The 26,590-nt window shown below is 42.6% G+C and overlaps 1 long non-coding RNA gene across 1 annotated transcript; it reads left to right on the top strand.

Annotated features, from left to right (window-relative positions):
• Positions 1–9,697: 9,697 nt before the first annotated feature.
• On the top strand, positions 9,698–15,127 carry LOC141961886 (uncharacterized). The gene is made up of 3 exons (XR_012633839.1): positions 9,698–9,914; positions 12,315–12,538; positions 13,658–15,127. It is a non-coding gene; the product is annotated as an uncharacterized LOC141961886 (long non-coding RNA).
• The last annotated feature ends 11,463 nt before the right edge of the window (positions 15,128–26,590 follow it).

Genomic DNA, 26,590 nt, shown 5'->3' with positions numbered 1-26,590 from the left:
TTTGGGGGTTCCAGACAAAACTGTACTGGCCTTTGGACAACAGACCCTATGAATGCACATGATTGATCATCTCCAGTGCAATGGCAGTAACTGCCAGCTACTTTTCTGTTTTGGAAACAGCGCACATATAGACAAGGCACAAACGCTTTATTTGGCCACAAAGGCATACAGAAACATGCCCAACATGACAGCAGTATTTGATGTGTTAAAATAGTCTGCATGAAAAAAAACCACTTTCCTTCTGTTGAGTAACTTGGCACAGATCCTAGTACCTACTGCATTAGGTCACATCAATGTGTGCTGCATGACATGATGTGACATGGCTTGAGAGCAACTGACACAGCATTGCTTCTCTCCACCACAGAGGTGCATTGGATGCTTGGGCAGCAACTAGCAGTTATTAAATCCTCTCTGTTATCTGCAGTTAGGCAGGTGACTCATGCTCTGAAGCATTTCCATTTAATAGCAAACTGTTCTCTTTGTATCAGCTTGAGGAAAGGGTTTTCTTACAGGACACTTCCACTGCACTGCATTAGAAACTCACATTGTGCTGTGTGTTGATAGCTGATGCTCAGCAAAGTGCTTCAGCGGCAAAGCAGCAGTGAGTGTGAGAAGCCTGAGCATACTACAGCATGTGCCAGGCCCTTCCCACTGGATTACAGTTATATTCTTCCACAGCAACATTCAAATGGCAAATATAAAACCAGAAGCTTCATGGCTATCTGCAGGTATTGAGCGTTTGCACTAACTTCTAAAACCATAGTGTTAAACCACAGCAGGAAATAAATTCTGTTAAAAACTGCTAAGAGGGCGTCTTTCAAAACTAAAAGGTTTGGAAAACTTTTTGAGATAATGAACTCTACATGATAAACACAACCACCTTCAAGGTCACCAGCAGATTATAGCCATACTCCCAATGATTTATATTATTGTGTAGTTTTGAAGTTCAGTAACTTCTAGGTTTTATGTTTTTTGTTAGGTCTTATTCTTGTCTGATGGTAAGACCTTGCCAGAAATCAAGGGTAAATGTTTTTCAAATAGGTAGCAGAGAAGATTGTACCTGCCCTTATCATTATGAAGTTATTTCCAGACTCTCTAAAATTTATTATTCTTTAATGATATGAGTGTTGTGGAAAAAATATCCAAATCCTTTTTCACTTCATTGATGTTAGTGGACTTCAAGTGAAGCTACTAGATTGCAAATGCTGCCAAAGTATTATCTTATTTAATAACAAAAATGTGCTTTACTTTAGTTATTTTATGAATATCTGTTTTAGGTACAGATGAAGAAAGTATGTGAGGAGTAACAAATGTCAGGTCTGTGGTCTGTCTGTCATCTGTGGTCAAGCTAGCGGCCTCCCCAAACCTGTCTGCTGAATTAAAACCCCTAGTTACTTGGTTTGGACATTTTTATTCCTTTATTCTTTTCAAAAAGCTTGATGTTGTCATCTCAACTCAGTGTCTGCTCAGTGTAGTTGCCTGACAGCTTCAATTGCAAGTCTTGCTTTATATGCTTTCAACTGCTTGGAAGTATATTGGGGAGGAGATGTTATGGCTGCTGCCCACTGTGACCAGCATTGATAACAGGACAGATATTTTGTGAGGTCACTTCATGAATAACTGCCTCAATAATATTCTGCTATAATGAAGGCTCAGGCAATAAAAGAACAAGAGGAAGCATACTGCACATCATTACAGGAGTCAAATTCAAGGTGGAAAGCACAAACACATCTTATACTGGGCCATAGGATAGCCTATTTCCTCATCGTATTTGACCCTTTGTTAGAAAGGCTCCATTTCTGTGTCTTAACTCCATCACATCTTCCGAGAAAGACCAAATATCTTGCCAGGTGGGTGAAGGCTAGGGGACACAGTTGTGGCTTTGGTAAAAATGGGCTAGATTGGAAAATATTAAAAAAGTTTCTCCTGCTGCTCTCAGACCCCTTGCATGTGCCTCTCTAGGCAGTGTGTATGACTTGTGGTGCAGGTCCCTGCTGCCAGTCCTGGTTTTGTGCTCTGGGGGTCATCAGAGGGTGTTGGTATTTTCCTAATCATGAGCACCAGGTCGGGAACAGAGTGAGGACCAAGCCAGGAAGCCATTAGAGAGATAGTGTTAGGCTACTGTAATGGCTATGACAACTGCCTTGCACTGAAGAGTGAATTGGACCATCATAGTTGGAAGCTGGAAGGGGATTGTGGCCAGAGAGGACAGTGAGCCAAGATGTCTGGCCTGAAGGTTACAGGCTGACAGCTGGGGATGCACATCCTTCCGTGGGTCACTGATAGCCAAGTCAGAGGGTTTAAAAGGCAGATTACTGTGAAGCCTCAGGTGCAGTATTTCCTCTATTAAATTTGTAAACTGGCTCCTCTTATCTGTGGTAAGTAACTGGGTATCCATGATCTGTTCTGGAGTCAGAAGGGATGTGTGAGTCCAGACCCCTTTCTTTCTTGTCATGTTTGCAGTTACAATAGGAGCGCTTGGGATCAAACTGGTAGTGCCATGACTAAGTATCTAGATCTCTGCTCCCCTGACAGGGACTTGCAAATATTTGAGCCATCAGGCAGACAAGTTGCAACAAGAAGAAAAAAAGACCCCAGGATACTGAATTGCTCTGAAAGCCTGGGGAGACCTAGTGACTGAATGTGCATGTAAAGCAGGGTAATGCTGCAGTCACCATGGCAGCATCTCAAAATTGTACAGTAATATTTTGAAATGTAATATAAATTTTAATTTTTCAGTCTTAACCCATCAAATCATTTTTACTATAAATATCCACACTATCCAGTCTCTGAAAGAACTAAGGCTGACAGTTATTTTAAGACTGTCCAACCAAAGACCTAAAAATGCAATTTATATTCCCTGTCAAAACACACTCCTTCAATTAGAAGAACAGAAGGATTTTGATTTTAGGCAAGCAAAACCAAGGAAATACAGAGATTATGGGAGGAATGTGATCTGTACTTCCTCATATGTCTGAATTATGGCAGCTTTCATTTGCCCAGCATCGGAAAACACTAGGGTTTTTTAGGCATGTAAACAGGCACGGTTCTTACAATGACTAGCTACACTATAGATCAACTACAACTATGAAGGAAAGGAAAGAATGTATACAATAGCCTGGGTTAGAGAGAAGCATTAAGTTTCTTTAATAAATTTTCACTCAGAGGCTCTGAGCACTGCCCTTTACAGCCACTGACAAATTTAAATTAGCTTATTTGTCAAAACCAAACAAGACACCATATAAACATCTTCTGAGATAAGCTGAACATGAATTGTAATGAGCTTGCATACCCTCCAAGAATTTCTCTCAGTCCTGCTGTCTCCATTTTGCTGACAGAGGGAGGTGTGCAGATGGGCCCACCTAGCCTCCGAGGTGGTCGACTCCAGCCTAAAGCTTTGTAACTGCAGTAGCTTGACTTTTTGTCTGAGCTAGGTACCCATCCAGGCTGGATTAACTGAATTTCCACCTCCAGCTAAGGATGTCTGGCACTAGACTTCAGTGTATATACAAGAGGAAGGAATTAGCATTTTCTGGTCCTTGCTTTCTTCGCTGTGTTCTAGAAGCCGTTTCTGCATGAGTTTGTGGGAATGGTCTCTGTGGGTGCCCATGCATATGGATGGAGAAATAGTTACCAGAAAAGAGGCTGAAAAGAGGCAAATTCTTAGAGACATAACCCATGAAAGCCTCCCCAAGAGCCAAGATGCACTATGAGTGTTGAATCCACAAGAAATGATCAATCAGTGCACATGAAGGCTGCTTAATCTGTCTGAAGCCATCAGCACACACCAGGGTCCACCATGGTGTATAACTCAGACCACATCCAAGGAGGCAGTGGCTGCTCTATTCAGACAAAAACTACAGGCTTAAATACACACCTATAGAAACAAGGGACCCCAAGGGCTCTGCTGAACCCACTAGTGTGTCAGTACAAGCCTCCATGTCTGAGGAACGGCTGAGGTTGGCTCCCCAGGTGTTGTTGATCCAGGCAAGTAACTGGGAGCATGTGTGCACACTCAAGGGAGTAATTGAACGAACTCTGTGATGGTTGTCTGCTCTACATAATAACAGCTGTATTCCATTCAGAGTAACAGCTCAATTGAGAAAGGTGTTCAGTTGTGATCTGTGTTTCCACCTGACTTTATCCTCTCTCGGGCAAATTCACAATAATCTTATGGGAGCTGCTGAAAAGTTATTGGTGGAAAACATGCCCTTATTCCTCAATGTGCAAATGTAATTATTATGCAGAGAGCTGTAACTCATTTTGCATTTGTGGTGTAACTCTATATACAGTTGCTATTAGATCTTCAATATTTGCTTAATCATAGTAGACCAGATTTTCTAACCCCACTCCCATTTTTGCCCATGCATGCAGGCCACTTGGATATCTGAGCCCCAGACTGCTCACAGATTGGATGTTTTGAAGCCCAGATGAGAAAAGTTTTGGACAGATATAAAGTGATGTCCCCTATAAACACTAGAAGTTCAGTCTTACCTTCTGATGGAAAGCAATGGGCTGAAATCTGTCAGTCAGGCATGACAGCTCTGACCCATGCTAGAATTACTAACTAAAAAAAAAAGTTACTTGTGGTCTTGGCATGTTATATGTTGCCATCTGTAGTAGCAGATACATCACAGACAGCATTTCTTTACAAAATGAAAGCATTTTATTCTTTTCAATATCCACAGAAACATTCAGGTGTTGCTAGCATCTTTGCTGCTAATTACACTTACAACCAAAGGAAAATGAAATAAATAAATAGAGCATGAGATAATTACAAGGTGCTGAGGATGTCAGTTAAATAAGTGAATAAGCAATAAACAAATATTTCAAACAACTCTTTCTGTGGAAACTGGAGGTTCTCATTATCAAATGGAGATACCAACCTGGTGACTCAGGTTCTGGGCCTGAGCCGAAGATCTGCTGAGTACTCATCACTCCAGTGCACTCACCTTCCCAATGCAGTTGCTTGTAGGATTAAGCCCATTTGTGGTGTGATGCATTTTAATGCTTGCAATAAATCAGAAAGAAGGGTTTGGCAAATGCTTGTCTGTATGAGATATTGGGATTCAGTCCATCAAGTATGAGGCTGCAGATATCTCTGGATAAAACATGACATCTGAATAAGAGAGAGCAGGAGATTACACAACAGTTTGAGGACAATGTGGGACTCATTGCCCAAAGTCGGGAATGCAGTGCCAGCTGTGATGCTTGAGATGATTCCCTTTGGTCTCCGAGAGGTCCCATGTTATATCTGCTGGCACTATGCGGATGCCCTGAATGTGCATGCATAATCGGCATACACTGAGCAAAGCTAAATGCCAGTGGTCATTTTTCAATCAAGTATCTTTCCATTGCACCTACAGTCCTGCTGGTTCGCATGCGGTCACTCCTTTGGCCTTGTGTGTCAGTCTCCAGCTCTCAGGTGCTCACTGCAGGTCTGAACGGTGGCTGACATTGCTCCATCATCATCACTCTGGTAGCTCGGAGAACCCCGGGTGAAACCTGGGTGTTCAAGCTTGGTACAAGAGTAAGAGACTGCTTTGCCTTCACCACCAGCAGTGCAGATGGCAGGAGCATCTCAGCACTCAGAGGTGCCTTTGCCTGCCTTTCATCTATAGCCACATCATGCAGCCTTTGCAGCTGCCACCATCACCCATAAGTCTGTTGCTGCTTTGTAAACACAAGGTTCCTTTCCCTTCGAGGCTTGGAGAGGTCTCCCTGAAGTTGTTTTTTTTTTTCTGTGGTTTTGTCCTTCTCCTTCAGCTGGGGTGAGTGGGCTGCAATGGGAAGTGCCCTCCCTCCTTCACCCAGTGCCAGTCCCCACCGTGACGCAGAGCCCCGAGTCTGCCCATCTCCAGCCCACCAGCACCACCTCCCCAGGCCCCAGGCAAGGAGGCAGGAGGGCTGAAACACTAGCCTGTGATGGAACGTGAAGGACAGCCTGACAGCGTGGAGGCCACCGACTGAAACATGTGGCCAGCACGAATGATAACTGGCAGCACTGGCTGACAGCTTCTACCTGAGGAGGAGGAAGAAGAAAGCTCATGTTATTGCATTTAAACAAGAGCCAAATGCTCGCCCACGGTCATTTTCAGGCAGAAAATTTAGATGTGGTCTTCAGTCTTTTCTATTTGTGCCACAGATGGTGAATACATTATCCAGCTTGTCCCATTTTTTAGCTGTGTCTGGGTATGTTTTCTACACATATTCCCCGCTTTGCAGAGGCTCCCAGTGCAGGTGTTTTTCTCCCCAAAACCTGAGCTATCAGAAGTTACAATCACACACTTAGCGATGGAAGAAGTGAGGCATGTTAGAAAGTGGGAAGGTCACAGTTTCAAAACCAATTCCCTGTCCCTCCTGCTTTTTATAAGCCCTCTATTTCAAATCTTCTTTCTCTTCGGGGGCCGATTCTACTTTGTTATTTGTACAGCGTCTGGTATTATCAAATACAAGTGTGGAACACTTGGCATTACCATTGCATAAATGCTTTAAAATACATTCTTGATTTAGGAGAAATGAGATTCTTTCTCTTTGTTTATATCCTACCTCTGACTTTTTGGATAATTAAAATATATATATAGTAGAAACAATGATTCATTAGAATTTTTTTTTAATTCATTTCTCTATAAAACCACAAAAAAATATGCAAAGAGCAAAGATGTTTCACAGTTCCAGAAATACTTACAATTACATATTATTTCTTAATCTTCAGGTCAGTCTGGAGCACTAATATGCTCAGCCAGAAAATTCAGTTGATCAAAGCAAACCTTAGCTTCCAGCTTAACATTAAAACCTAAAAACCAGTATGTTGATTTAAAACAAGCAGGCACACCCTAGAGGTAAATATGAAATGTCACAGTTTCATACAGGACTGAATTTAATATGATAATAACATGAAATACAATGCAGAAAACCATAAATATTAAAAAAATCAAAACCCTTTTTAGAAAAGTGCTGCCTGTTCCATGTTTATACATATTTTAGGGATGGATTTATTGTTCACAAAAGAAAAGCTGTGAAAATATATTCAGGCTTTTAGCTGTTAAACGCACCGTGGAGAATTCAAGGAAGACAAATACGTGCTTTTTTTGTCAGTGGGGGGTGGGTGGCTTTTCTAATGTATGATTTGGGAGCCTCAGAGAACTGTTTATTTTAGGACAAGTCAAGGACTGAATCAGGGAGAGTAATTATTTATTTTATTTTACTTCACTTCTCTCTGGACAGATGCCAGGACCTGCAGGACTCCCATTTTCTGGCTGGTGCTGCTCAGTGCTTGCTGCCCCTTGTTGTGTAACGTGGTCTCAGCCCCACAGTATAAGGTGTCACCTGCCACCAGCAGTCAGTGGAGAGCAACCTGTTTCACTGGACCTCCTTAATAATTCATGGTGCTTAAATGCCGAGTCCTCATTTCCAGACACCAGCCATTTCAAGTGACTTCTCTGGCTGTCAGTGTGGGCTGTGGCCCTGAGCACATCCCTCTGCCCTCCCTGCAGAGAGAGGAGGCGAGAAGCCAGCGCTCGCTGCAGCACTCTCCATCTCTCCTCATCCCTCCCTCTCACAACCACCCTTCTGCCCCTTGCAAAACCTCTGACACCCCATGTGTGTCCATCTCTGCTGTCTTGCAGGTACTGTTAAGCACCTGTGCTGGCCTGGGGAAGGGTAGCAGCTTCCCACTTGCAGTGATGTGGGCAGCACAAGCAATTCTTCTTGCTTCCAGATCCATATGGGCTTTCATGGTGTAATCAATCAGTGCCCATTGATCTCAAGTTTCCCACTGACCAAGGGCTTCTGGCTCAGGTGGGTTTTGCATTTTCAGTGTGCATGGTCCAGACTGGGCTTTGGACTCTGGAAAGAGCTTGGAGAGAATTGGCTGTCTTTGGATTTCCATGTCTCTGGTGGAGATGCAGCATTTAAGCATTAATTTGTTCTGCATGAATTTGCACAGGAGGCAAACACAGAGGTCAGACTCTGCCACGTTGAATCATGAGGGCCTCTTAGTTCTGCCTGCCTGCCTGCCTGCTGATCAAGGTTAATAAGAGTTGGCAAGCTCCAGAGGCCCAGTTACACTGATGGCTTTAAAATCTTTTGAAAGCCGCATTGGCTGTCATGAGTAGAATCAATTGTACTGATCTCACTGGAGTTATGTTTTCTTGCCCCAATTGTCAGTTTATCTATTATATAGATAAACCTGCTGCTGCAATAAATAATCTTTCTTAGCTCAATATTGATTTAAGCTGAAACTACAGTGAAATGGGGATTGAAAGCATTTGAATAAATGGACCAATAGAATGTCTACTTGCATTGCAGTTTCTATATTGCACCTTCAACATCTGCAGTGCAAAGAAAGTTTTAGAACTGAATGAAATATGTTTTTTCTGTGGCTGACACCAGATAACCCTGTGACTTGAGGACTGAAGAGATTAGTTTTCCCCTCACACTAGAGATGTTGCAAAAAAAAATCTATCATTGAGCAGAATTCTTGCTACAGAACACCTTCAGTTTGGTTCAGAGAGGCAACTCTCTGTTTCACACCCGAACTGAACTTCTTAAGTCTGCATTACTGAGCTACAGCCCAAGGCCCATATTCTCACAATAATGAAGGCAGCATTCAGGTTCAAGAGCACAGCCTCACAATCATTGCCTAAGCTCTTGCTACTAAAGTTCTTGGTGTTCTGCTACTGCCCATGCCTGAAATAGCTTTCTTTTGCACGGCTGGATGTCTCCACACTTATCTCGCATCTGCAGTTTGATTAGAAAACAGAATCTCTTCAGCATAATCCTCCATACAGTAACAGTGTTGCTGAGGGAAGAATAGGGAGAGCTCATCCACTTTTTCTAGAGACTGTAAAGATGAATGCAGTATTGACTGCACTTTAAAAGAGCAAGCCCACTGCCTGTTCTGAAGCAAGTCCAAAGTGGGTACTGATTTTTGAATGCTGGGCTTACATAGGCACCAGTATGAGGTTACAGAGAAATGCCTGCATTCAGGAGTTAAAACAGGATTTCTGGCACTTCTCAACATTTCTGCCTTAGAGGACTCCCTCCCCAGCCTGCTGTTTGGCAGAAATCCTGTTTGGAGGTGGTTCACAGCCCCAGCACACCTCAGCAGAACCCATCTATGTAATGCCAGCCAGGTCCTGCACCCAGAGGATGGGGAAGGCAGCAGCAAAAGTACCATGTGGGAATTCCCCACAGAGTGCCTAAGGGCCAGCTGCCCTCACCCTGACACCGAGGCACGGCAGGAGGATAATCCTATGGGCTGCACGAGGCTACACGGTGTATTTTAACCTGCTGGGCAGAAGTAGCAGCACCGTGATGGCAGCATGGCAATGCTCCTGCGAGGGGGTTCACGCCTCTGGGTTAGCTACTTACTCAGCATGAACCTGTCCTCTCAGCTTGGACACTGGGCTGTCTTTTGGCTACCAAATGCTGACCTAAAAGAAGGCATATGTAACCCAAAGTATGTAATGGCCAAGCGTTCACAGACACTACCATCACAGCAAAGGCTCTGTGGTGATGTTACGTTAACGAGTGTCCATGTGGGAGGGAGCAGAGTACCTCTCTGCACTCAGTGCTAATGCTTTTGGTTAAGCATAATCCGTCTGAAGGTCTTTTCAGTACAGCAGACTTCAGTGGAGGACTAGCTGAGTGTGCTGGTTCAGAGGGCACTAATGCAATTGTGTGATTAATTTTCGTCTGTGCTTCTGTTTGCTTTGAAGGCTGCATTTGGTGGAGTCAGGCAGTGTGATACGGTCAGTCTCTCCTACAGTGCTCGCTGTCCTCTGACAAAGATGACTGCTGGCCTCTGAGATCTGACTCCTTCCGAGCAAGGATGAGTCACTGCCCCTGGGTAAATAGTGAATGCTATGATGACACTCAAGACTGAAAGACAGTGAGTTGGAACAAACAAGGTAATTTCTTAATAAATATTTATTTCAAGGAAACACTGTGCTTAATCCTTCTTCCACTGATGTTAATGAAAGTTATTCATTGACAAAAGACACTACAGCATTTGTAATGTGTTTTGACATCTGGGGATGAAAGGTTCTAAATAATAGCTGAGGATTATGTATTCCTCAGTGGGAACATGAGCTAGCCCACTGGATAAATTAATAAACACATTGTTATGTAAGTATGGTAAAATGCTTCTGATGCTTCATGCTTAAACCTGACATGTTGACAAAAGGAAGCTGAGGATATTTTATTTTATTTATTTTATTTTATTTTATTTTATATTTTATTTTCATACTTGTAAGGCTTGCTTGAAAAGTCTCCAGGTGCTTTCAATTTTAAGATGTTAAATCTCCAAACAGAGATAAATATTTCAAAACTCTTTCACAGGTAGAGAAATTGAAGTATGAAAAAGATCACTGAGACTTTAATGTCATGGGATCTGTAGGCTGCACCCCTGATCATTTCAAAGATACAGGAAGAGATATTTAATCATTTTCATCATGCAAAAACCTCAAAATGGTCTCACAAAAAGAAAGGCACCTTCCTGGTGTAAAAATGTCAGAAAGCGGATGTTCTTTGGGTTTAGAATTTAACAATGTCCAAGAAAAATATACCGGGTACTCATTGTGGTATAATTTTTATTGTACCCTTAGTCTCACCATGGACACTACTATCACGGAAGACCCCATGAGGCTTTCTCTGCTGTTGGGATACACATTCCTCTCTCTAGGACTTTCACCATTACTTTCTCAAAGCTTCTTAAAAAGTTTTTCTCATCTCTCCACCCAGCTGACTTTGCCATTGGAGTCACTGCACAACATTGTTGGCAGGTGCTAAAGCCTGTCCTTGCACTCCAGCCCTAGTGCTACAGCTCTGCTAAGTGCCACTGTAATTAAGCCAAATACCTTCCTTTCTATCTTCTTTCATCTAGATCCCTGAACTTATTTTAGGCATTTGTACAGTGGTCCTCACTGTGGTACTGAAGAATCATTTAAATACCAAACCTGATCTCAAAACTGAAATGTCTAGCACCTAAAAATGGTATCTAGTGATAACACGAACTTGAAATCTGCTTTCAAGCATTAGACTGTGTGGTACATAAGTGATTGGTGTTTGGTACTAAATGCTAGACAGCTTAGTATGGAGTATTTATAAAAAATTACAAAATATATCATGGAAGTGATTCTGATTTCTAGGTGCAGCTTACATCCTTCCTGCAAAGGAAACCCATAGGAATGACCAAGAGTGAAATTAGTTATCACCAACCAATGTGCAGTGCTTCTGACTTAGTCTGGTATTTTTTCTGCACCTCCAGCAACTCCACAATTATTCTTCTGGATCTGGACAAACTAAAGATTAAAATATCACTTTCCAGTGGATGATAATTTCCTTCAGATCTGAAGAGGATTTGGGTGGGGTTTTTAAATTTTTCCTTCAAATTTAGTGATTTGTACCTGAATGAATTTAGTACCTTGCCTTCTGTTTCTGGAGCCTTGATCTGCAAAGACTACTTTGATATCTATGCGATAAGATGTCAGACTTTTAAAAGACTTTTTTTGTAATGACATTATACAGATTGGATGTCCTGTCTTCCAGATGTTTGACTGGAAGCTTCTACAAGGAGAAAAACAAGTGATACAACATCAAGTCACAGAATAATGTAAATAAGAAAGCAAACAGGCAAGCAAAAAAAAAAAAAAAAAAAAAAATCAAGGAAAACCTGTGGTATTTCCTGTCATCCTGCTTTCCGTTCTACCTGAAATTTGTTATTGTTTTCCTGTTGGAATGAGGTTTGGCATGATTGTGCTCTCTATCAATATGTCTCTTGGTATGTTTTCCAATTTCAGTGACATCTGTCAGAGAGGTAATGGTCTGAAGGAGATGATGTTTTCACAGTTCTCATAAACACAGGTAGTTCTGTGCAGGAGGCTGACTCTTAAGTGCATTGTCTGGGAAGGATCTGGGGTGGAAATCTCATGCACTATTAGACAGCAGAGGATTCAAGTAATACAGTCTTTTTATATGTTCCAATCATGGATAAAAGTCAAGAATTTATACCTTCTTCTATCAAAAAGTCACCTCAGAAAAAATATCCTTGGGAAATCAGGTCTGCCTAGTCCTGGTTGTCAGGGATCTGCTTGTTCCCTGCCTTTTTGAAATATTTTATCCACTTAGATGACTCATGGGGACAAGGACTGTGTCTTAATAAACTGTACCTAGCACAGCAAGTACCAGTCTCAGCTGAGTCAAGGGCTCTTCAATGGCAAAGGCGAATTATGCACTGGTGGAGCCTGCTTGCTATGAAACAATAATACTCAGATCAATCAGGTTGATCACTAATCTTTTTCTTCTCTTAGATACAGATAATGAAGATTCTGCCTTCCATTACTTCTCTGGTACGATTAAGAAGAACTATTTATTACCACAGGAAATGAAAAAGCCAAAGATGAGGCTGAAACTCATTCCAACAGAGACTTTGATTCTTCTTTAAGTCTTTCATACCAGAGACTTACTGCACAAAGAAAGGGTGAAGTCAGTGTCATGGGCTGGCAGTTCTAGCTTGCACCGCATTGGTTTGGAGGTAAGGGAGTATAAAAAACAAGGGTGGATGAAACCCGGTAATTTCTCTGTTCTCTCTTTGCAGGAGAGGGGCATGCATTCCCAAATGCATCTTGTCTTCATCCCACCATTGAGGTCACTGGTGTCAAAAGCTCTTGTTGAGTTTTATGTGCAAGGAGAGTGTCTGGCTGCTGGAGCAGCATCAGCAGCCACCGTCACAGGCAGCACATCTGGGTATGCCTCCTGGAGGTCACAGCCTGTGGGTTGCTGCAGACAGCATAGGCCCAGCTGCTGGATTTTTTCTTAGCTTTTAAATAGATATTCTGGTGTGGGGTGTTTCTGGACACAAATACAGTACAGCAGAGAGCAGTGCTTCCCTCCTTATCGCACAGCAGCTAGAGTGCAGCTTGCTTCCCTGCATCACAATCCCTTTCTTCCTTTCCAAAATAATTGGAGATAGACAGCAATTATTTAAGCAATATTGTTGGGAGTGCTACTGACATTTTCCCAGTCCTGGGAGACAAAACAGGCCTTTTGTCTCCTGCTTAGCCCTGCCAAATGCAACATCTGCCTGTGCAAGACCAGTCTCTTGTCACCCCAGCCCGTGATGCAACTCTGCCGTATTACCTCCCTTGCTCTCCATTATTTCCTTCCTCCGCATCTGCCTCTCTCTCACCATCTCCTTTCCCCACACAAGCCCTGGCCAGTCTCTCCACACACCACGCTCCAGATCTCCCCTTCCCACACAGCTCCCATTCAGCCCCTTTTCTACCCACGCTGGCGCTCAGCCTGCCACTGCGCTGACTTTTCAAGTGCATGTAGTGCTGTGTGTGCTGCAAAAACATCCTCCCCTCCACGTTTCAGCACAGCCACAGCCTCTCATAAACTTTTGACCCTAGCTTATCCCTCTGCCATCCCCTGGCAGAAACAATGGCAGGGTTATATGTGTGGGTTTAGTTACCAGGGGTTGAGGACTGCCAGGGAACACAGTGTTGCAGCTCTGATTACACTGACATGGGAGGAAAATACTCTTAAGGCAGCAGCTGCTGTTATCTTGTTTGCAATTGTTTTTTAGGCCGTTTTGCATCTTCATTGATGTGTGTTTTCTTTTTTATTTTTTTTTTCTCTTATTTGTCTTTAGGTTGCTGCTCAGGAGCCTGCTGTGAAAGGCTACATCCCTTGTAGTAATACAGCTGCATGAGAAGTCCCTGTTATAGGTGAAGGCAAGGAAGAGCATAGAAACAGAGGGGTGGCTGCAGTCCTTTTGGGAAGGTGGGGAAGAAGCAGAAGCTGCAAGTCCATGTGCCTGAACTGGAGGCTTAATAAAAGAAATGACACCTTCCCTGATTCTAGGCAGCAGAAGAAAAATCCCTCCCCGGTTGAAAGCTGCACAGGATACTGTCCATTGCTTTTTCCTACTAGTAAATAAATAAAAGTAACTTTCCAATGAGCTCTAGTGTAACCTTCAGTGCTCTGAGCAGTGCTTTGCTTTTCCTGTTTTCAGCACATCATTCTTCACTGCAGTTGTGCTCCAAAGAGTTTATAAACTTCAAAGCCTTGCTTACAAAACATTTTCAAAAGCATTACGCTTTCACATAATTTATTTGTAATACAGTAGTTTTCAGCTCCTGCCACTTTATTATATCAGCCTCAACTTTCCTTCTCAATTCCAGCTCTTAACTACGTTCCATCATTTCTTCCACCCTTTTACAAGATCCATGGTTTTTAGGTGAAAAATTGTTAAGGAATGGATGGTGTTCTCTAAAAGATGTTGCACTGGGCATAGTCAAACTGCAGAAGGGTGGGTTAATTGGCAAAAAAGAAATAACATCCTTCTTCCAAAGGAAAATAGCTAGTGAAGATATGTTTAGATGCATGAGATAATTGTTAATCTGCAGGACTTCACTGAGAGCATTCAGAAACTGGGTTTCACTGTATGGTTCTTTAGAAGGAAATAAATCCCTCAGTCTGAGTTGTTCCTTCTGTATAGAAATGTCGTATGTCACATCTTTGGTGTGAGCTTTGCTCCTTTGGCTCCAGGCTCTGCTGTCCGTGTGGCCAGCCTCACACGTGCTGCAGTGAGGTCTCCATCTCTCTGTGAGCTCATGTGCCTGATTTGCCTCTTCCCCAGTCGGATCAGCTGTGCTGGTAGGCAACATCGTGGAGTGGAAGAGAAGCTGCAGCATTGACTGGCAGGCAGCCTGGCTTGGAGGGCCCTGGTCCCATTATGAGCTAATGTTAAGATCTGGAAAAGATGGGAGATCTCTCTCTGTCACTAATGTTGTCCAAGTGATTAGTGTGAGCAAGACGATAAATGAGCATTCAACAAATAAGGGAGCAGTCTGATCTCTAACAGAAAGTATTTTGCTGGTTACTTACACCACAGTGCTCAATTACATGGTCTCTGTTAACAAGAGTTCACCAATCCACCGGCCACATGTCCTAGGGGTCTTGGGAACCTGGGAAAGGTGTATGGTTCATGTGGCATATGTATGTATAGATGCACATTATAGATGTATGTATAGTATGTGTGTACTGTATATATTATAGTTACCTATGATAATTTTTTTCAGTTCTTTGAAACTGGCAGCCTGTGCATACTCAGGTGTCTTCTTTACCATCCCTTAACTGTTACTTTCCTTATCTACACCTGTCTCATTTAGGAAATAAAACTTGGACAACTATTTCTCTAGTTAGTTTGGTTTGGGTTTAATCGTAAGTGATTTGTTTGAACTGCTCCTCACAACATCTTGACCAAAATCCTGAAGTTTTAATGTGGTCCTTTATCTCTTATCCTTGTTCCTTCTCCCTGTTTAACCAGTGCATTCATGAGCAGGCTGAAGCCCAGATAAGGTGCCTCTCTGCATCAAAGGCCAAATTGATAGTGAGATGGAGGTTGTGGCTTCTTCCTCTCCAACATATATCCTTCCTGCAAGCATCAATTTGAATACGTGTTATCCAGCAACAGAAATCTTTTTTAGTTGCTTCTTTCTTGGACCCTGGCACTGTTTCCCTTAAATCCCATTGCTTCTTAGCTGTTGGAGATGCTGCCAGGCAAAATCCACAGAGAGACAAACAGGCCCCTTGCACATTTCCCCATCCCACACCCCACACCCCCATTACCTTTGCAGTCACCCAGCACCCCTGGGGCTGCACCAGGCTGCAGAGCCAGGGTGAGTTTCCCACCCACTTCAGAGGGTGCCAAGGGTTGATACCTTGATACCCCTTTTTTGTATCTGTACCTACAGCATTGGTGAGGAAGAAGACCTGACCTCATTGATCCATAGAAATAGAAATGAGAAGATGCAGTGACTCCTGAGGCTAAGTCGCCTTTCTCTGAATGGCCTGGATGGAGAAAAGATAATAGCAACAAGCATGATGCAACATTTGTTCCAGGAATGCCCTTGGTGAGTGCACCTTTGTGAGGAAGGCTAAACCAAAGGAAGGACACACATGCTTCTCCTTACCTAGGTTTAAAGCCTGGGTGGCCATCAGCCTCTTCTGCTCTTGTGCCAGCACAGCAAGACAGAGTGCCCACAAGCCCAATGGGATCTTCGCTTTCCCCTGGGGCAGCCATTTGCCCTCAATGAGAGAAAAGATCAGACTTAATTTGGAACCAAATCCACGGGGGGTTTCTTGGTGTTACAGAAAGTTCTAAAATACCTAGAACAACATAGATCCAAACTGCCTTATATTTAAAGTTGCTTGATTTTGGAGGTGAGACTGACTCGACTTTCTTTCCTCGAATATGCCAAGTCCAACATCTTCTACCAGCTGGGCTGTGCCTCATGCCTCAGCCTCTGAATGCTTCACTCCAGACATGTATCCCTGCAATGCAGGTTATAGGTAGGACACATAGTTATTTGTTTCTTTTCTACCTGGTAAAAAAATTTTTATCATTCAATGTCATCTAAATAAAAAGTTACTGTCTTTTTATTGTCATTTTGAAGCACAATTTGATTCTGCAGTCAGCGAAGCACACAGCATTCAATGTTTAAACTGTCTAGTTAGCTCCGTCCAGACATCATGGCCTTGAAACAAATGGGTTACACCACAGCATAAACTCACCGGGGTGAATAAAACTAATTCTAGCTACTGGATTTAACAGATTATGTTTACAAAGTAGCTGTTTGATTCTTTTCATTTCTTGTCATAACCTGTTCCATTTAAACTTGATAGGCTATTTTTTGATCAGAACGGGCACCACAACTTCAATGACTGAGACACAGTATCTCATTGTCCTAAAAAAACCCCAAACCAACTAGTTTGAAGCTTATTGTCATCTTTCATAAGACAACCTGCAGACAGAGCATGAAAGTGCAGTCAGGTTCAGGAACCTGATGAGGAATACAGAGAAATGTTAAATAAATTATTACTTATGCATTATTAAAAATAACAGTCACGCTTCTATAGCTCCTCTCAGATAATGAACTCAAAGCCATTTATAATTAATTTCACAATTCCATGTAGGTGAAGGAACTATGCCACATTGTTTTTATGAGCAAAGAGCTGAGACATTGGGAAGTGTAGTGTTTAAAGTCATGTAGACCCCCCTTGAATAGCACCAGGGAGTTTTTCCCAAAGGGTAAGTAAGGTGGGAAGGCATCCTGGTTGGCTTTCCAGGTTTTAAGGTCCTGGAGGTGGAACTGTTTATCTGTTCTGGATTTGACTGGAGTCTGGCCCAATGGGGTCTTCAGATTTGCCCACAGAGGCACTGATCCAACATCCCTAACTCTATGGGATACAATTCATCATCCTGAAACCCGGAGTTGCCAAAAAGATGTCTCCCAGTGTAATGCTGTGATAGGGTGCTGAGGGCTCCTGACACTGTTGTTGAAGCCTGCAAATTTGAAATGCTGCACAGAAGAAAAGGCCACAACACGCAAGTGCTGATTTAACTCATGGATGTGAGAGCTGCAGCTGCTGAGACTGGAAGCTGTTGTGCTGATGGTAGGCAGCAGGGTAGTGCTTGTCCGATCTGCTGACACACAGTGAGGAAGGCGTTCACCTGGTGCTCGACCTAATGAGAAAATAAAAACCCTACCCCAAATTATTTCCTAACATGGTATATTCTAAAAACTGCCATGACATTTACTGGCATACTGACAACAACATGAATGTTACCCATAACACGTTTTATCAGAGCTGAAGTCAACTGTGCAGCCCAGATTACTTCCACTTTTGTAGACTGCATTGCAGAGTGCTGTGGGAAGCAGTATTTCAGGAAATAGCATGGTTAGAGAATCTGAGCCCCATGAACCCAGGAGAGCATGACTTGCCCTCTTCTCCCCTGAACTGCTTGAGTCTGCAAATGGCAGATATTTCTTTTTCCTAGCTTTCAGCCTTATACTATTTCTCATTGGCCATTGAGTCAAATTGCATTATACATGTGGTATCCTATGGCTGTGTTCCTTATCAGGCAATGGCAATCTTTCTGTGAAACAACACATCTAAATATTTCCTTACATTATCATCCTTGCCCTGATGAAGGTATGCTGCACTTGGTACCTTCTGCACCTGCCCACTGTGTCTTACAGAAAGCAGCAGTGAGGTCCTGGAAGCAGAAAATGCTATTTTTGGTTCTGTACTTTACATGTGTATCTTTTTTGCCTCCTCCTAAAATCATGTTTATTATCTAGTCATGTTTCAAAGAGGCAATTAATTTCTGCATTTAAAACACTTCCCCAGAAAGTGGTGGGCTTTCTTGGTAAAGAGACAGGTAGGAAGAACCTGATCCATTTAAAATCTCTGAAAATAAAGATCCTTGACAACTCTCATTGCTTCCTTCTCATTTTGCTTTTATTTAAGCTGTTTCAGAGTCTCATTGTGCCTGTGACAGGCAAGAGATGTGTGGAAGTTGCCTCCACCACTGGGCTGTGAAAGACCCAATGAGTGCCAGCAAAGAGGATGATCATAATGAATACCCACCTTCTCCTGGGGCCGGCGGGCTTCCTCCAGGAGGTGAGATCCAGACGGTGAAAACAGATGACTTCCTATTCAGATAGTGGTAGAAAGGCTGTCAGAACTCCAGCCGCTGATGGATGAACTCTGGTTCTCACAAGAGTTTGCGTATTTTGTGACTGTGAATTTTAGCGGCATTAAATATAGTTTCCTTCCTCAACACACCATCCTTTTCATACAAAATATTTTGTTAGCTCTTGTCCTGCAGACTTCTACTGACTTATGTGTTAAATATGTTACAAAAACCACCCATAAAATGGACTATGTGAAGATTTAATGAATAATGTGATATTCTTAATAGTCCAGTGAATAGCTGACTCTTATCTCTGTGTATGTGGAAGAGCATTGAAGACAGGAAATCTGTGATGAGTAATGGCCATATGAATAATTTATTTGACACAAAACTATTTTGTATCTTGACAAAAATCATGTATCCCTGTGAAAGCAGAAGTTCCTGATGCAGCGCAGCTTGCCTCTAGGGCAATATGCTTTTTTCTTATCTCCATTTTTCATTTTCTAGTAACAATCTTATTTACTCTATCAGAATTCATTGTTGATAATCACTTGTCAGGAGCTTTCTGACTCTACCAGCAATTATTTTGCCTATCTGTATTACACATTTCCAGAGTGAACAACAGATTATACATTCCATATTTTCTCATAAAGATATGACAAGAAAACATTTATGATGGCTGCACTCTAAGAGTTGCGGCTGACGGCTCAATGTCCAAGTGAAGACCAGTGAGGAGTGGCGTTCCTCAGGAGTCAGTATTGGGACTGGTGCTGCTTAACATCTTTGTCATTGACATGGACAGTGGGACTGAGCGCACCCTCAGCAAGTTTGCCAATGACACCCAGCTGTGTGGTGTGGTCGACACACTGGAGGGAAGGGATGTGCCATCCAGAGGGACCTGGACAGGCTGGAGAGGTGGGCCTGTGCAAACCTCATGAAGTTCCACAAGGCCAAGTGCAAGGTCCGGCACATGGGTCAAGGCAATCCCAAGCACAAATACAGGCTGGGTGGTGAGTGGATTGAGAGCAGCCATGAGGAGAAGGACTTGGGGGTATTAGTAGATGGAAAACTATGAGCCAGCAGTGCATGCTCACAGCCCAGAAAGCCAACCGTGTCCTGAGCTGCATCAAGAGAAGTGTGGCCAGCAGGTCAAGGGAGGGGAGTCTCCCCCTCTACTCCACTCTCATGAGACCCTACCTGGAGTGCTGTGTTCAGCTCTGGGGGCCCCAGCATAAGGACAAAGACCTGCTCAAGTAGGTCCAGAGGCCACGAAGATGATCAGAACGCTGGAGCACCTCTCCTATGAGAACAGGCTGAGAGAGTTGGGGTTGTTCAGCTTGGAGAAGAGAAGGTTCCAGGGAGACCTTATAGAAGCCTTCCAGTACTTAAAGTGGCCTACAGAAAAGATGGAGAGTGAATCTTTATCAGGTAGTGTAGGAATAGGACAAGGAGTAACGGTTTTAAACTGAAAGAGAGTAGGTTTAGATTAGATATAAGGAAGAAATTCCTTACTGTGAGGGTGGTGACACACTGGAACAAGTTACCCAGAGAAGTTGTGGCTGCCCTCTTCCTGGAAGTGTTCCAGGCCAGGTTGGATGGGGCTTGGGCAACCTGATGTAGTAGAAGGTGTTGCTGTCCATGGAACTAGGTGGTCTTGAAGGTGCCTTCCAGCCCAAACCATTCTATGATTCCATGATGCTATGCTTTTGTGAATAAACAGAATGGATGTAAGATCTGAACAGCAGAATGATGTGCAGGTTTGGGATTTGATTGCATTTTTACCAAGAGAAAAATTACATTAGGAATAGAAGGGGAAATATTTGTTGAAAATAAGAAAAGGTTACCTCATTTTTTTTGTAGTTACAAGATGGTATTCCAAAGAGGTATTCTTATACCCATCAGGGAGCCATCCAAGGTTTATGCAGATTTGACATTTTCTTCTTTCTTCTCTATTTGTATCTGGAGCCTAGGGTGAACAGCCTCCTTTTTGTTTGCTCTCTCTAAATATCTTTGTATGGGCAGCTATTGATTCAGGGCCTGTGAATAAATAAAACAAAGAGGACCTCTTGCATGATTTAAAAAGAAGTGTTATTTTCTGAATCCTGACTTGCCATTTGTGGTGTTAGCATACTTAGACAAACAAACGGCCATTTCTCCCTCCTCACAAACATATTAGCTTTTCACTTGTAAAAGGTACAGAAAATGAACTTTCCTGACATTAGTGGGAGGTGATGGAAGGTGCTGCCTTTGTCCAAGAGGAGGAGAAGCACTATAAGCCCCAAGCACCTGCAGTGCTCAGACTTCCTGCACAGCTTTTATTCTCCCTGTGCTTGTGTTATTGAGGGAAATCAAAGACAAAATCCTTTAAGAGTTCAGTTCTGTCACCCCTCCACACACTATTTCTCATCATTGCTTAAGGAGGAATATCCACACAAAAAACCCAGTGCAACTGAGTGCAAGCATGGAAAAGAGGGTCAGCTGACAGAAAATGCATTAATTTATAATAATAATAGCAGCAACAATCCCGTTAACCTTATTTTACACATATGGAAATGGAGGGATGTAAAAGCACAGTGGGCTGAAGCTGGGAGCACCAGCTGAAGCTGGGATGTGGGTCATCCCCTTTCTAGGTCTCTCTTCTAATGACTAGACCAAATTGTATGGTCCCAACATGTGATTGCAACCCAATATTCTTTATTAAGTATGACTATAACTTGTCAGGAGAGCCCCACACAGCTCTTTGAGGTTCAGGTACCCTCAGACCCTCAGTCGTATTTGTGCTGCCTCTTGAGGAGCACCAGGCAGTTTGGATGACCCTTCCTCAACTGGCAGCTCAGCAGTTGTGTTTGTATGATCTAGCTCACCTAAGCCCTTTTTATATCCCATTATTAAATATTCTTGAAGGCTACCACACTACCTGCACCCTGTACCAATGTTTTAGCTCCCATTCCTTTTGGACAGTCCAAACCTAGAGAGGAAGGAGGGGAAAAGGACAAAATTATGGAGACAATATGCCACACTGCTGTGCAATGACAGGAAATGTTGGATAATGAAAGATGCTAGTTATGTTAAAGTTGAAGGTGCTGACAGTATCAGAAAAAGTGCTGAACATCTTCAGTATCTGTTGCCCTCAGCAGGAGCAGAGACACTCAGCTTCTCTCAGCTGACACCAAGCATTCACCAGGATCACCCTGATAATGAGCTCAGATGACTCCATGCTCCTTGGTTGGCACAACATAAGGAGACATGAGAACTGTTGAACACTCAGAAGGTGGAATGGACACTGTAGCTTCACCAGACAAGGAAGAATCCTAGGAAAACCTATGTTTTAATTTAAATCATAAATACAAATATGCTCTGTGAAAAACACTACCCCATGACCATAAAAGCTGAATGACACATTGAAGCTCCAGTTTCCAGGGCTCATGTTAGTTGTGGGGGCTCCTTGGCCAGGTGGCTGCTCCATCAGTCCTCCCCCTCTGCCCCATGCCAGGGGATGGCCAGCACAGAAGCTGCTGTTGATGGGGAAAGGGCTAACTGCAGCAGACAAAAGTGTGTGTGGTAGGAGAGCAAATGTGTAAATCAGGAATCTTCACCATGATAATTTGCTTTCAATAAGCTCTTCAGGGCTTCCTATTCCCCTTTGCTCTTTACCAGCTACGAGTGATGTGCAGGTGATTGGGGGGGGGTGGGGGGGTGAGAGTGCTGATTTTTAGGTAGATCTGGAAAGACTATTGTGTTTACTGTGTCCTCATTAATGGTCTTGAGGGGCACACTTCTGACAGATCAAAGTACTTATATAAGTACCACTTCAGTGCTATTTAGTACATATTCTTCAATATTTGAAATCAGAAAGAAACTTTCAAGTCCTGTCTTTGATCCAGGAGATACTTGGTGGAATAATGTTATCAGCTGACTTCTGTTCACGTCTGCCTGCTATTTTACTTTCCTCCAACATTATTGAGAAGTTTAGTCACCACAGTTTCTTCTCCCCTTCCCTGTGCTGACTCTATGCTGAGAACATGGCCTATGTGTAACTGCTCAAAGCATTCTCCATCCCTTTCACGCTCCATCCCATTTCCTCCTGTCAGAGGGAACTCAATGCCACATGGCATCCAGCAAGTCTCACTGCTCTACCAGGAACCCACAGTACCTGTCTCTGTGTCTGCAACTTCTCTTAATCAAATGAGTATTTGATGGAACATGGAAGTTACTTGTGGGGATGACACCTAACATGGTTATCAAGACACTATCTGTGACCTTGGCATTCTTATGTCCTATTTTCAGTACAGTCCTTTCTTCCTTTATTCTCTCAGTCATTTCTGATACTGTTCCTGACCTTTCTCCACCAGCACCTTTGCAGTATGGTGTCACGTTAAGGTCCTTTCTCCCCAACATCGCTTCCTCCATGGCTCTTAGCTGCTCATTGGTGTGACACACTGCCAGCTGGCTTGTGTTCGACTGACTGCTGCCACGCAGCACTACAGAAGCAAAGTTCCTGCTACTGGTGCAGACTGGGTCCAGCACGGCAAGGCCCACGATGGTGGTGTGAGCTCATGCAATAGGAGCATAGGATACCCTTGAGCAATGTAAGCTCCCCTGTATGGTACAGATACACAACCCTGTGCTTGTCCAGGAACCTCTCGTGCCATCCGCAGCTGGTGGGCTGGCCACCAACAGGTCCAGATTTCTGTTTGTGATGTATAGGGTCATTGTTCCATGGAATTTGGTTTCCAATCCAAATAACACTTTGCAGATTTTATCTTAGTCTTCCTTGCTCAAGAGATTTGTGTCTGAATTACCTTTTTGGCCAGAAATGACAGGTATATAGCCAGAAAGGAATCTGCTTACAATGTATGCTCCTTTACATTATGTCATTGGCTTATGTTGCAGCACAGTAGAGTCCACCAAGATAACACGGTAAGTTACAGGTGCTCACATGACATGAGTCATAGACTACCCTAAGACACAACTCTCTCTCCCCTTCAGAATCAAGTATCTGTCATTATTCAGGCTTTGTTTCAAGTTTATTAAAGTTTTGATCTAACAGCAAAGGCCTCTGTTCTAGTGCTGGTGGTTTTATGTTTTTAAAGGCATTGGAGAATCTGAAGCTTCAGTTGAATTAAAACTGCTTTCTGAGATTGCTGAGTATGGCTAACTTTTTCTTGAAAGATGATGTTGTATTCAGGTAGACAGCATGAGAGTTGTCACATAATGCCAGGGGTTTAAAAGCTTCTGCACTTTGTAATTGCTTAAAAATGTATCTTTGATAAATATACACATAACTGATAATAAAGATAGTGAAGATTATCATAGGTGTGGCTGCAAAGTAGAAATCATCTCAGTAATTTATAAGTAGCCACATTATGTTTATTTACCATTAATTTTCTATATTTTGCAAATATACATACAGCCCTGCAAAATAGGATCTCCATTCCACCCACCTTTCCCAGTGTTCAGTTAGACTAGGGAGCTCTTGGAGAGTTATTTCCTTCACTGTCTACAGCTACTGCCTGATTTGAAGACACAAGCAATTTGTGGATGTTTTATGTATATGTAGATATGTAGTAATGCTATCCCTGTATTATACTGCAGAGATTTTTGGTATAGGATCTTGGCATGGCTTGTGGTACTCTGCTTATTAGCAGGCCTTCCCAGCGTTTATGTTGAATTTCAAATCTTGCATTCATCCAAGTAGCTACCATTTAATATTGTAATAAATAAATGCTTGGTAATGATGCAGCATTTTAAGCATGTCCCTTAAACATGGCAGGATTGAAAGCAGAAGTCAGAAGCTTTTAAAGTTTTTCTACTGGGCCTCCCACATCAGTATCTCTGGAAGAACCAACAATTACATCACTAAAAGCTGGGAGAGATACATGCATCTGGTTTTGTTCTACCAATTGAAAAAAAAAATAATCAGTGACCATATATTTTAGAAGACTGTGGTTTTATCTGAATCTTGAACTGTTGGCTTATGGTAATTCACAGGAATAAAAATAGTCTAGGATTATGTTCCTAAATTAGGTTTTGTGTGGTAACTTGTATACAAATAGATGAGAGTCTCCTGATTGAAGGTTTTATGACCTTTGTTAGGGTGATCTTCATATACTATATGTAAGGATTAATTAACATGTAATAGCTTTAAAGGTTCTTGGCATTATTATAGGATATAGACTTGGCAAAATATGGAACTGATAGTAGTATAAAATAATACCAAAGCTAAAATGTAAAATCTTGGCAATTACTTTATGGCTATGTAACAGAATAAGCTGAAAATGAAATGAAATTGCTGGGGTGGTCTACTTGCTAGAACCAAGTTTCCTGGCTCTTAATGAGTTCGCCCTTTCCAAAGTGCTGAGCAAGGTTTGCATCCTGCTGTTTCTTCTTGCATCTAATTTCTAATGGCTTTTTCAGCTAAACCTTTATAACCCTTTTGTAAACTACACATAAGAAAAGAGAAGAAGGCTGTGCACTAAGCAATTGCTGTGACCAAACAACAGAAAGGAGATTAACGAACCAACAGAAAGGAGAAGGTAAATATAGTACTTCTACAGAACATTCAGTTATTCAGCATAATTTAGGGTATGTTTACTTGATAATTTTGCAATAAAAACTGCTTTCTGTGGTGACTTATCTCACAGATTTAACCTCCTTACAGATGCTTCTCAGCATTTGCAGCTACTGAGCACTCCTAAACTCTGAAAATGTGGTTAGGGAAATTAGTAACACGACTATCTTACCAGAACAGAAATTCAAATGCTATTGGAGAGTGACTGGAGATAACAAGTCTATCTATGACTTGAATATCAGAGGTTCTTGGCTTTTGCTTCATTTGTCTTCTAAGGCACAAAGAGAAAATTAGTTTTGGTTTTATTTATAGAGAAAGGGGCATTTTGCACTCCACATCCACCATCTGCTCATTTGTTCCCAGTGATGGCTGGGATATCAGTAAAACACTGCGGACTGCAGAGCTTGGCAGTGCAAAATTACAATGTGTGTATGCACACAGGCATCTTCTGGGAACAGCAGTTTGGAGCAGCCCTAGACCCTAAGTAAATTCCAACAAGCAGAAAAGAACTGTGCAAGCTGCTTCTTGTCCTGGCCCTATGATGAAAACTCACCCTTTCTTTGAGTCTGATTCCACAGCGGCTTCATGCCCTATGTTTTTGTTATTGCTGTGTGCAATATAAAATGTTTCTTGTCTGGAAACAGGCTAAAATGCAATTCTGAGGATTCCACTGGAGTAGGTGAGGAACAGGGTGGGATATCATGAAGTCTTTTACTCGGCTTATTTAGTTTCCTGGTAGGCAGTTGTTTTCCCCTTGCACTTATCTTGATCAGATTTTTGACCTGCACTTCAGATTGCCCAGTTCTGTCCTTGCAGAAGGGGCACAGCTGATACGGGTCAGTAAATTTTCACAGCAACTTCTTCTTGCTATTTGGAGTAAAACAGCATGTCCTAGTTTAGACAAGTGGGTTGGTGCAAAGAATTCTTCTAAGGTCTCTATTTCATGTTCTCTGTGATAGGGAAATGGTGTATTTGTTCAAAAATAACCACCACATGTGCCAGTGACAGCTTTGGTGACAGAGGCAAAGTAGGTATTGCCTGAAGGAGGCAAAATGGCCACAGTTCTACTCAGCTGTACCAGATTCTAATGACAGTTCAGCTGCTGGTGCTGGGGTATAATCCATACCCACTGGTTGGGGGGGGGGTGTGGTAGGGTGTGAGTGAAGGGGGGACATGAACGAGCTTGAAATCATCCATCAGGAAGCAGAGAAATATATGGTAGAGAGAGTGTCTAAATACAAAATCTATCATGGAAGATGCTGTAGTTTTTTTGTACCAAAACTTGCTGCTGCTCTGGCAGGTAACCATTAGTCAAGCACAAACTGGGTTCATTAAAAAGAGCTCCTGAACTAAAATGTTTGGTGTATGTCATATCAGAGATCAGACTGAATGACCCAAAAATCTCTCCCTCTAGCCTACAAAGATAGGAAGCAATCAAAGAGAAAAAACACCACCACCACCAGCAACAACAACACGTGGAATCATTATCCAAAGTCATTCAGTGACTGAACCGGCATCTTATGGCAAAC

The sequence above is a fragment of the Athene noctua genome, chromosome 6 (assembly GCF_965140245.1).
Source record: "Athene noctua chromosome 6, bAthNoc1.hap1.1, whole genome shotgun sequence".
Classification (NCBI taxonomy): Eukaryota; Metazoa; Chordata; class Aves; order Strigiformes; family Strigidae; genus Athene; species Athene noctua.
This window is presented reverse-complemented; position numbering and strand designations above follow the sequence as displayed.